This window comes from Balaenoptera borealis, assembly GCF_965194805.1.
Source record: "Balaenoptera borealis genome assembly, chromosome: X".
In the NCBI taxonomy this organism is placed as follows: domain Eukaryota; kingdom Metazoa; phylum Chordata; class Mammalia; order Artiodactyla; family Balaenopteridae; genus Balaenoptera; species Balaenoptera borealis.
In genome coordinates, this window is record NC_138881.1 from 85,878,089 (window position 1) to 85,890,028 (window position 11,940).

The following is an 11,940-nucleotide window of genomic DNA, read 5'->3' on the forward strand; positions in this document are numbered from 1 at the left end:
TTTTCACACAACTAGAGCAAAAACTCTCACAATTTGTATGGAAGCACAAAAGACCCCAAATAGCCAAAGCAATCTTGAGAAAGAAAAAGGAGTTGGAGGAATCAGGTTCCCTGACTTCAGACTATACTCCACAAAGCTACAGTAATCAAGACAGCATGGTACTGGCACAAAAACCAAAATATAGATGAATGGAACAGGATAGAAAGCCCAGAGATAAACCCACACACATATGGTCACCTTATCTTTGATAAAGGAGGCAAGAATATACAGTGCAGAAAAGACAGCCTCTTCAATAAGTGGGGTTGGGAAAACTGGACAGCTACATGTAAAAGAATGAAATTAGAACACTCCCTAACACCATACACAAAAATAAACTCAAAAGGAAATCAAGACCTAAATGTAAAGCCAGAAACCATCAAACTCTTAGAGGAAAACATAGGCAGAACACTCTATGACGTAAATCACAGCAAGATCCTTTTTGACTACCTCCTAGAGAAATGGAAATAAAAACAGAAATAAACAAATGGGACATAATGAAACTTAAAAGCTTTTGCACAGCAAATGAAACCATAAAGAAGACAAAAAGACAACCCTCAGAATCGGAGAAAATATTTGCAAATGAAGCAACTGACAAAAGATTAATCTCCAAAACATACAAGCAACTCATGCAGCTCAATATCAAAAAAACAAACAACCCAATCCAAAATGGACAGAAGACCTAAATAGACATTTCTCCAAAGAAGATATACAGATTGCCAACAAACACATGAAAGAATGCTCAACATCATTAATCATTAGAGAGATGCAAATCAGAACTACAATGAGATATCATCTCACACCGGTCAGAATGGCCATCATCAAAAAATCTACAAACAATAAATGCTGGAGTTGGTGTGGAGAAAAGGGAACCCTCTTGCCCTGTTGGGGGGAATGTAAATTGATACAGCCACTATGGAGAACAGCATGGAGCTTCCTTAAAAAACTAAAAATAGAACTACCATAGGACCCAGCAATCCCACTACTGGTCATATACCCTGAGAAAACCATAATTCAAAAAGAGTCATGTACCTCAATGTTCATTGCAGCTCTATTTAGAGTAGCCAGGACATGGGAACAACCTAAGTGTCCATCGACAGATGAATGGATAAAGTAAATGTGGCACATATGTACAATGGAATATTTACTCAGCCATAAAATGGAACCAAACTGAGTTATTTGTAGTGAGGTGGATGGACATAGAGATTGTCATACAGAGTGAAGTAAGTCAGAAAGAGAAAAATAAATACTGTATGCTAACACATATATATGGAATCTAAAAAAAAAGAAAAGAAAAAAAGAAAAAAAATCGTCAGAAGAACCTAGGGCAAGACGGGAATAAAGATGCAGATCTACCAGAGAATGGACTTGAGGATATGGGGAGTGAGAAGGGTAAGCTGGGACAAAGTGAGAGAGTGGCATGGACATACATACACTACCAAACGTAAAATAGATAGCTAGTGGGAAGCAGTCGCATAGAACAGGGAGATTAGCTCGGTGCTTTCTGACCACCTAGAGGGTTGGGATAGGGAGGGTGGGAGGGAGGGAGATTCAAGAGGGAAGAGATATGGGGATATATGTATATGTATAACTGATTCACTTTGTTATAAAGCAGAAACTAACACACCATTGTAAAGCAATTATACTCCAATAAAGATGTTTAAAACTAATGTTTATTTCAGGAAATACTAAACAGTAAATAAGAACAATAAAATAACTCAAATTTACCCTTATCACCAAATAGAAATAACCACTTATTAATATTTTGGTGTACTTAAGACTTTTTAAAATATTTTTTGACATATTTGATATATGATAAATTTACAATTCAATATCTGCCTTTTTTATTTTACATTATTTTCCTCAGTGTTCATCTATTAAATATGTATTTAATTCTTATTCTGTGTCAGGTAATATGCTCACTCTAAGCATAAAATGTTCAATTATATGCTATTCCTCTATTTATTAAATTTATCCAAAATCACAAGCTAATAATTGAATAATAGTCTATTATGTTTTTATGTCATAATTCATTCAATCCTTCCCTTATTGAATTACATTTTCTATTTTTTGATATCATAAATAATGTTATAATAAATATCCTGTTAATAAGGCCTTTTCTGAGTTTTAAACATATCCTTTGGATAGTTTCTAAGTGTGATTTTAAAGTCATGAAATCCTCTAAGATGAGGAATAAAACAAGGATGCCTACTCCTGCCACTTCTATTTAACATAGTCCTGAAGTCCTAGCCAGAACAATTAGCTAAGAAAAAGAAATAGAAAACATCCAAATTGGAAAAAAAGTAGTAAAATCGTTTCTCTTTGCAGATGACATGATCCTATATGTAGAAAACACTAAAGACTCCACCAAAAAATAAAGAAAAAAAACCTGTTAGAACTAAAACATGAATTCAGTAAAGTTGCAGGATACAAAATTAACATACAAAAATCAGTCACATTTCTATACACCAAAAATAAAGTATCGATAAAGGAAATTAAGAAAACAATTTGCAATAGCATTGAAAAGAACAAAATACTTAGGAATAAACTTAACAAAGGAGGTGAAAGTTCTGTACACTGAAAACCTCAAAACACTGAGAAAAAAAATTAAGGAGACAAAAATAAATGGAAACATTCTGAGTTCATGAAGTGAAAAAATTAATATTGTTAAAATGTTCATACTACCCAAAGCAATCTATAGATTCAGTGCTATCCCCATCAAAATCCCAATGGCATTTTTTAAAGAAATAGAAAAAAAATCCTAAAATTCTAATGGAACTAGAATAGCTAAAGTGATCTTCAGAAAAAAGAACAAAGTTGGAGGCATCATACTTCTGGATTTCAAAATGTATTAAAGCTATAGTAATTAAAACAGTATGGTACTGGCATAAAGACAGACATAGAACAATGGAGCAGAATAGAGAGATGAGAAATAAACCCACACATATATGGTCAACTGATCTTTGACAAGGATGCCAAGAATACACAACAGGCAAAGGATAGCCTCTTAAATGAATAGTACTAGGAAACATGGATATCCACATGCAAAAAAAAAATTAATTTGAATCCTTACCTTACACCCTACACAAAATCAACTCAAAGTGGACTAAAGACATTAGACCTGGGACTCTGAAACTCCTGAATGAAAACATAGGAGAAACACTTCTTGACATTGGCCTTAGCAATAATTTCTATGATATAACACCAAAAGAACAGGCAACAAAGGCAAAAATAGACAAGTGGAACTACAGGCATGCCTCAGAGATATTGTAGGTTCAATTCCAGACAACTGCAATAAAGCGAATTTTGCAAAAAGTGAGTCACACGAATTTTTTGGTTTCTCAATGCATATAAAAATTATGTTTACACTATACTGTAGTCTACTAAGTGTGCAACAGCATTGTCTAAAAATGTGCATATATTAAGTTAAAAATACTTAATTGCTAAAAATAATGCTATCATCTGAGCTTTCAGTGAGTTGTAGTAGTAACATCAAAGATCACTGATCACAGATGACCATAACAAATATAATAATAATGAAAATGTTTGAAATATTACAATAATTACCAAAATACGACACAAAGACACAAAGTGAGAAATGCTGTTGGAAAATGATGCTGATAGACTTGGTCAATGCAGGGTTGCCACTAACCTTCAATTTGTGAAAAACACAATATCTGCAAAGTGCAATGAAGCAAAGCACAATAAAACAAGGTATGCCTGTACGTCAAACTAAAATGTTTCTGCAAAGGAAAGTAAACAGTCAACAGAATGAGAAGGCAAATATTTGCAAACCATATATCAAAAAAAGTTAATATCCAAAATATATAAGCAACTTCTACAACTCAATGGCAAAAAACAAACCCTCCCCCAAAATACACTAAATGAAAAATGCACTTAAATAGACATTTATTGAAAGAAGACATACAAATGATTAAACGGTCATATAAAAAGATGCTCAATGTCATTACTTATGAGGGAAATGCAAATCAAAACCTCAATGAGGTATCACCTCCCACCTGTTAGGATAGCTATGTTCAAAAACAAACAAAAACAAAAGTGTTAGCAGGAAGTGGAGGGATTGGAACCACGTACATTGTGGGTTTTGGGAGGAGGGTTGTTTTTTTGTTTCCTCTCTTTTATTTTATTTTTTATTTGTTTTTAAATTTTTATTGGAGTATAGTTGATTTATAATGTTGTGTTAGCTTCTGCTGTACAGCAAAGTGAATCAGTTATACATATACATATATCCACTCTTCCTTAGATTCTTTTCCCATATAGGTCATTACAGAGTATTGAGAAGAGCTCCCTGTGCTATACAGTAGGACCTTATTAGTTATCTATTTTATATATAGTAGTGTGTATATGTTGGAACCATGTACATTGTTGATGGGAATGTTAAATTGCTCATCAGCTATGGAAAACAGTATGGAAGTTCCTCAAAAAATTAAGATTAAACTACCATATTATCCAGCAATCCCATTTCTGGGTATATATCCAAAATAATTGAAATCAGAATCTTGAAGAGATACCTACCTGCCCTACCATGTTCATTGCAACATTATTCACAACAGCCAAGATATGGAAAACAGCCCACATGTCCTTCAATACATGAATGAATAAAGAAAGTGTGGTATTTTCTTTATAGAATAATGAAATAGTATGTAGCCTTTAAAAAGAAGGAAATCCTTCCACTTAAGACAACACTAATTAACCGTGAACAGATGCTAGGTGAAATAAGACAGTTGCAGAAGGAAAAATCATGTATGATTTCACTTATATGAGATATTTAAATAGTCAAGCTCATAGAAGAAGAGAATACAACCGTGGTTTCCAGGGCCTAGGAGGTGGAGAAAATGGGCAGTTTTTCTTCAGTGAACATAAAGTTCAGTTACGCTAGATGAATAAGTTCTAGAGATCTACTGTTCAATGTGGTGCCTATACTTAACAACATGGTATTGTACACTTCAAAATTTAAGACAGTAGTTCTCATATTAAATGTTCTTACCACAAAAAAGGAAGACCAGAGGAAACTTTAAGAGGTGCTGTTTATGTCAATTATCTTAATTGTGATGATGCTATCACAGGTGTTTGCATATGTCCAAATTTATCAAATTGTACACATTAAATATGTGCAGCCTTTGTATGTCATTAACACCTCAATAATGTTGTTAAAAAATAAAGTCAAGGAATGTGTTTCTTTAATATCCTTTATAAATATTGTCAAATTGCCTCCCATAAAAGTACTACCAATTCCTATTTTGACCAGTGTTAAGTGGGTGTCCAACTCACTGAACCCCTGCCAATACTGAGCGTTTATTTCTTGGACAGATTGATGGGTTAAAACAAATAATGTATCCATTTCAATATTTTCTATCATTTGAACAATGAGATTGTATATCATTTTTATTTTTAATCATTACCTATAATTATTTCTTTGATCTGTCTGATCATATTTTTGACCATTTTTGTTTGGTCTTGGTATCTTCTTATTGATTTGTATAAGCTCAAAACATAAAAATGAGAATAATATTTTTTCAGTCATATTGGTTGTAAATGTTTCCTCAATTAGTCTTTGTATTCTGTTTCTATATTTTTGGCATACAGAAGCTTTACAAATTTGGGGTCAAATCTATCAGTCTTTTCATTCATTATTTTTTCCTTTGCCTTTATGCTTTAAAATTCCTTATTCAGAGATCAAGGGGAAAAAAAACCCTTTATGTTTGTCCTTTTGTTATTTTACTTTTTATACTTATTTCCTTTTTAAAGAGTGTTACTAGGTTGGTAGGTCATAGATGTGCTTTAGACACAGTATATCTGGATTTCCAGAAGGCATTTGTGAAAGTCCTCAATATCTGCCACCTCACTGGCTTCTTTCCCTGTGCCTACAATTATGTTCAATTTGTCCCTATTCTGAAAACAAAAGCATTTTTTTAAAAAAAGAACTTTCTTAAAATGCTCTCCTATGCTCTCCCTCTTTGAATTCCATGGCAACATCATCTTCTCTGTATTATCATCTTTCTTCTTTTAACCATTTCTTTTCGGTTAGTATTTGACTTCTCTTTTGGCCCCTTAAATGTGGGTATTCTCCTAAACTCTGTCCTTAGTTGTCTACACGACCTCTCTGGAGGATTCCATCAACTACCATATCTTCAACTAGCATTTACATGTCAGTGATGCCCAAATTGATGCCTACAGTTCAAATTTCTCCCATGAGCTCTACATCTTTTCATACAAGTGTCTTTTGGACATATCCATCTGATTGTCCTACTTGGGAACCTAGATGGATGGCCTTTCACAAACTGCCATCAGCTGTTCTTCCTATAATTATCACTTTTTATTTGTGACTCAGTCCACATTTCAGAACTTGCATACTTTACATCTCTCTCACATTTTATTATCAACATTTGCTGGATATACCTAGTCTGTTCTTAACACCATACTTTGGATGACTATTCTTGCCTGGGACATCCTGCTTTTCATAAACCCCTACTCATATGTTCAAGATCCAACTCAAATGCCAGTTCCTCAATTATGTCTTCTCCACTTCTGTCAGTCATGGTTATTCAAGTCTCTGTATTCCCAGAGTGCTTTGCTCTTATTTGTTACTACAATGTATTTTAATTTATCTGATTAAATCTCTGTCTTCTATGACTGAATGAGGGCTTCTCAAGAATAGGGTACATGTTATCTTCATCCTCACAGTCCCAGTGCTTAGAATCTTACCTATATAATGTGGTTCAATAAATGCTTATTGAATGAATGGTATATTTGCGGACAAAGTAATGAAATGCAAGCTGAATAATATTATTAAGTAAATGATTGGTTCTCAACCTTGGGTACTCAAAATCATGTATGGAAATTTAAAGAGACATTTTGGTATCCCACCCCTCTAGGTGGTCACAAAGCTCGGTGCTTTGTGACCACCTAGAGGGGTGGGATAGGGAGAGTGGGAGGGAGGGAGACGCAACAGGGAAGAGATATGGGAACATATGTATATGTATAACTGATTCACTTTGTTATAAAGCAGAAACTAACATACCATTGTAAAGCAATTATACTCCAATAAAGATATTAAAAAATAAATAAATAAGCAGAGATTCTTATTCAGTAAATTCAGTTTAGAGCCTGGATATTTGTATGTTTTAAAATGTCATATATCATTCTAATGTACCTCCAGGGTTGAATACCTCCAACATAGAGTCATGAATATACTCACAGATTTTCTTTAATAAGTGATGTCAAGCTGGAGGACATTTTTGGGGGGATAGTGAAGGGATCTCATCTTGATCCTATCTCATTCAACATTTTCTTCAATGATTTGGATAAGATCATACATTGATATATTCATCCAATTTGTGGATAATCAAAATGGAAGAGGGGTTGATAGTGAACTTTTAACAAGAACTTATTTTATGCAAGGCATTGTGTGAGTTATACAAATTTTCAATTATCTCTCAATCTCACAATCCCTTTTTTACAGATGAGGAGATTGAGACTCAGAAAAATTAAGTTATTTATTTGCTCATGATCCCCATTAAGTAATAGAAGCAAGAGTCAAATCCAGATACCAAAGGCTTACATACCCAAAACAGAGGTCAAAGCCAAGATCAAAGATCACTTCAACAGGCTAGAAGAATCAAGCGATGTGAATGAAAACAAATTCAAAAGAAATATGAAGCAGTCTTAGGTTCATAAAATCAACTACACAAAATTTAAAATAAAATAAAAAATAAAAGATGAAAATCCATACTAGAATAGTAAATATGTTTATATGTTGCTAATGGTATCATCAATTAATAACATCATTTTGGTAGGCAATTTGACCCAGTATATCATAATAAAACTAAAATATTCATATATGTATATTTTAACATTTAGCAATATCCCATTTTTAGTTTAAAAACTAAAACTTGTATATATGTATGTATATGTGTATGTATATTTGTGTGTATGAATGTGTATGTGTATTGTAAAGGATGTACACTAAACATTTAGTGATTTCCTGTATGTTGTGGGTCCAGAGGTGAGAAAAGAGAATTTTTTAAATTATTATACAATAAAAAAGAAAGAAGGTGGAGGATTACTGGACTGAATGTCAATATTATGACATAGTATGAGTGTGTTTCGTGTTTGGTAATTGCAATCATTGTTGCTTTTGTTGTGGTCATCCATTTACAATGCTTGGTGTCAGTCTATTTATCTCTTGTAAAAATAAAATACAGTGTGTGTGTGTGAAAAAAAAAGAAAGAAAGAAGGATGAATTATAGGATTTTTTTACTTTTGTGTGTGTGCTTTGTATCTTTCAATTTCTTAAATATTTTACAATGTTTGTACTGTATGACCTAGCAATTCAATCCCTCAGAATGCATCTTAATGAGATAATTCAAAAGGAGAAAAAGCTATATTACAAATTTACACATAATAATGCTATCTTTAAAAGCAAAATTCTATGAACAACTTAACGTCTAATAATGTAATGGTGAGATGAATTAGGGCACATCAACAAGCTAGTTTTCATAAATTAAAACCACAATGTAGCATCATAAAAATTATTCACAAAATAACATTTACTAATAACATAAAAAATAAATTTCACATATGTACCCTGATTAAGAGCACATAGAATACAAACATACTTGGATGAAACTTAGAAGGAATCAATTACAGTATAGTAAAAGTATGAGCTCTTGAGTCAAATGTCCTGGGTTTCAAACTCACTGTTGCTGGTTGTATAACATTAGACAAGTCACTTAACTTCCTTGTGATCATCTTATTCATCTATAAAATGAGGATTATGCTTAGCAAGTGAGATAAATTTAAAAATTTAATGAGAAGGTTCATGTAAAGGATTTAGAACAATATTTAGCACTTAATACTCACAGCATACCTATTGCCAGCTAGGCATGTTCCATGGGTTTTATATATATTAACATGTTAATGCCTTAAAACAGCCCTATTTTTATCTTCATCTTACAGATAAGGAAACTAAGGAATAAATACATTAAGCAGCTTGTTGAAGTCACATAACCATTAGTACAGGGAGAAATCAAACCCAGGCAAGCCTGACTCAAGAATCCATACTATTAACCATTATGCTATACTATGAGATATACACAAATGAGTGTTTGAAAATGATATTACTTTTTTTTTATATTGGAGTGTAGTTGTTTAACAATGTTGTGTTAGTTTCAGGTATACAGCAAAGTGATTCAGTTATATATATATATATATATCCATTCTTTTTCAAATTCTTTTCCCGTTTAGGTTATTACAGAATATTGAGCAGAGTACCCCATGCTATACAGTAGATCCTTGTTGGTTATCTATTTTAAATATAGCAGTGTGTACATATCAATCCCAAACTCCCAATCTATCTCTCCCCCACACCCTTCCCCCCTGGTAACCATAAGTTCGTTCTCTAAGTCTGTGACTCAGTTTCTCTTTTGAAAATAAGTTCATTTGTTGAAAATGATACTATTTTTTAAAATAGCAAAATTGATACAGAGAGTTTTAAATGTTCTTTCAATATTGTTTAAATAATTTTAAAATTAAAGAAAACAAACTTTAAAAAACAAAGACATAGCTTGAAATTAAAAAGCAAAACTAGATATAAAACTGGAAAAATATAGCTTAATCCTAGCTAGAGTAACAATAAGAAAGAACTAAAATTTGTCTCAATCTTTTAGAAAAAAACCTTCAGCCCTTTTCTGTACCATATTTTCTGGATAATGAGTTTTATCTGTGTGTTGTCCAAACTAAAGAAGCATTCTTTCTTGTCCTTAGTTTTCCTTACTAATGCTTTAAAGGCATCCCAAAAGTTGACAAACAAATTTGGTCTCACTTTTCCACCTTATTTAGATTTGTCATGTCCCTTCTTAGGTTTGGCCATTTCAAGAGAATATTTTACAAACCTTTTGTGACAACTTGCTCGTCTTCTTACACCGTTTGACTTTAGACGCTCAATTTACAAAATGAAACACTCCACGCTACCTTCTTACACTACTGGTTATACAACTTTCAAATTTAGCTTTCTAAGTAAGTACTCTTTAACTAATTGTTTCTTCAACACTCTGTTGTAATATTCTAGGGCTCACTACATAATCATTTTATTCATCCTGAAACACTTTTAGCTTTAACTTTTACCTATAGATCAATCAGCCTATTGGATTCTAGCTAGTAGGAACCATGAGATCACTTCACTATTAAAAATCACATTCCTCAAAGTTGATAGACGATATCCACTCTTTCAATTAAGAAGAAGAGAAAAAGTCATCACAAAATCCACCGCCAAGCAGTACTACTGGTCTTCACACATATGTACTAGTGTTTACTTGCTTCCACTTTCCCTCTAGATTGAAAACCTGAGGTGGGTGATCTTTTTCTTTTTCTTTTTTCTTTCCTCTAATTATTTTTTAATATAAGTAGCAATTTGTCTACATATCTGCTACTTGCTTCCTGGCCCTCCAGTTCTACTGAACCTTCATTACAACATACAACTACCATCCTGGCTCTACCCTTCCATACTTGACCCCGCCTTCTTCCCCAAAACTTTAATGACTATTGTAGGCAGGTACAGTGACATTATGGAGGTTAATGAGAATCTAGTGGAGACCTATGCTCTTCTGTCAGGTCTCAACTCGAACATTCCTTCCTCACTGAAGCTTTCCCTTCCCTCTCTGACAAGTCATGTCCCACTATCACATGCTCTCAGGACACCTAACATTCACAGCATTTTCATTCTTCTGGTTTTATGTGCACTTGTGTGATTCTCTGATTAATATCTAACTCCTCCACTAAATTGAAAGTCCTATGATAGAAGGTCTCATGTGTGTTTTTGTTTGCCATTGGAAACTATCACCTAACATAGTGCCTGGAACATAGTATATGATTAATGAATATTTGTTGAATAATGACGAATAAATCAATGAATGAATGACACTATACTTCTCATATATAGAGATTCAGAGATACAGAATACTGCCTTTGTATAAATACTCTACATTTCCAGAATGGCATCTGATCACAGCAGCAAGCTTACCTAAAATTTTGCCAAGACTGGAAGCCAAGCTCAAGCCATGAGGTAACCATACAATTTAAGCCGGCATAGGAATACACTGAGCACAGTAACATATACATAGCTTGGAGTTTAAAAATCCTTTTTGAATCACTGACTTGGCAGACAGTAAAGAGTCATTTGAATGTTGTGAAAAATGGGATAAATTAAGAAAATGTGTAGAACAAATTCTTTGCTGAAGCAGTTTTTAAAAGTGAAAATGTGGGGAAAAATGGCTTAAACACGGACTTGGTATTGAGGACGACTGAAGCAAGGAGTAGTATTGACAGAAACTCCTTTTTTTTTCTCCATATAATTGGATATCAGCAGTTTGGGGTTGTTCCAAGTGGAAAAATATTTTGGAGAATTGAGATTTTGAGGTGGAATTCATTCCTATGCATACATTAATCTCAGGGTACCATGCCCAATGTTGGAGCACACTAGTTAAAGAGATATAAAGAACTTGAGTAGCATCTGGAAAAGAATGAAAAATGTGACTAAAATGTATTCAAATAAGGTCTAAAGAGGAAATGAAATTCTTCAGCCCAGAGAAGAGAGCATTAAGCATAGTTTCATAATTGTTTTCAGGATCGTTGTTTTGTTTTATCCAGAAAAGTCACCATTCCCTATATCTATGATGGCAGATTAAAAGGAGCTACTTTTGCCAGAAACTTGACAAGCCTGTTTAACCTAAAGAAGAATTCCCTGACAGTAAAGATTATTAGTTACAGAAATGAGTGATTTATAGGAGTTACGAGTCTCCTTTAGCAAGGATCTTTAAGAAAGTAGATCAGCTCTGCAGAAGTTGGAAGTACTGTGGTGTTACTTAAAGGCAGGGACAAGGCTGA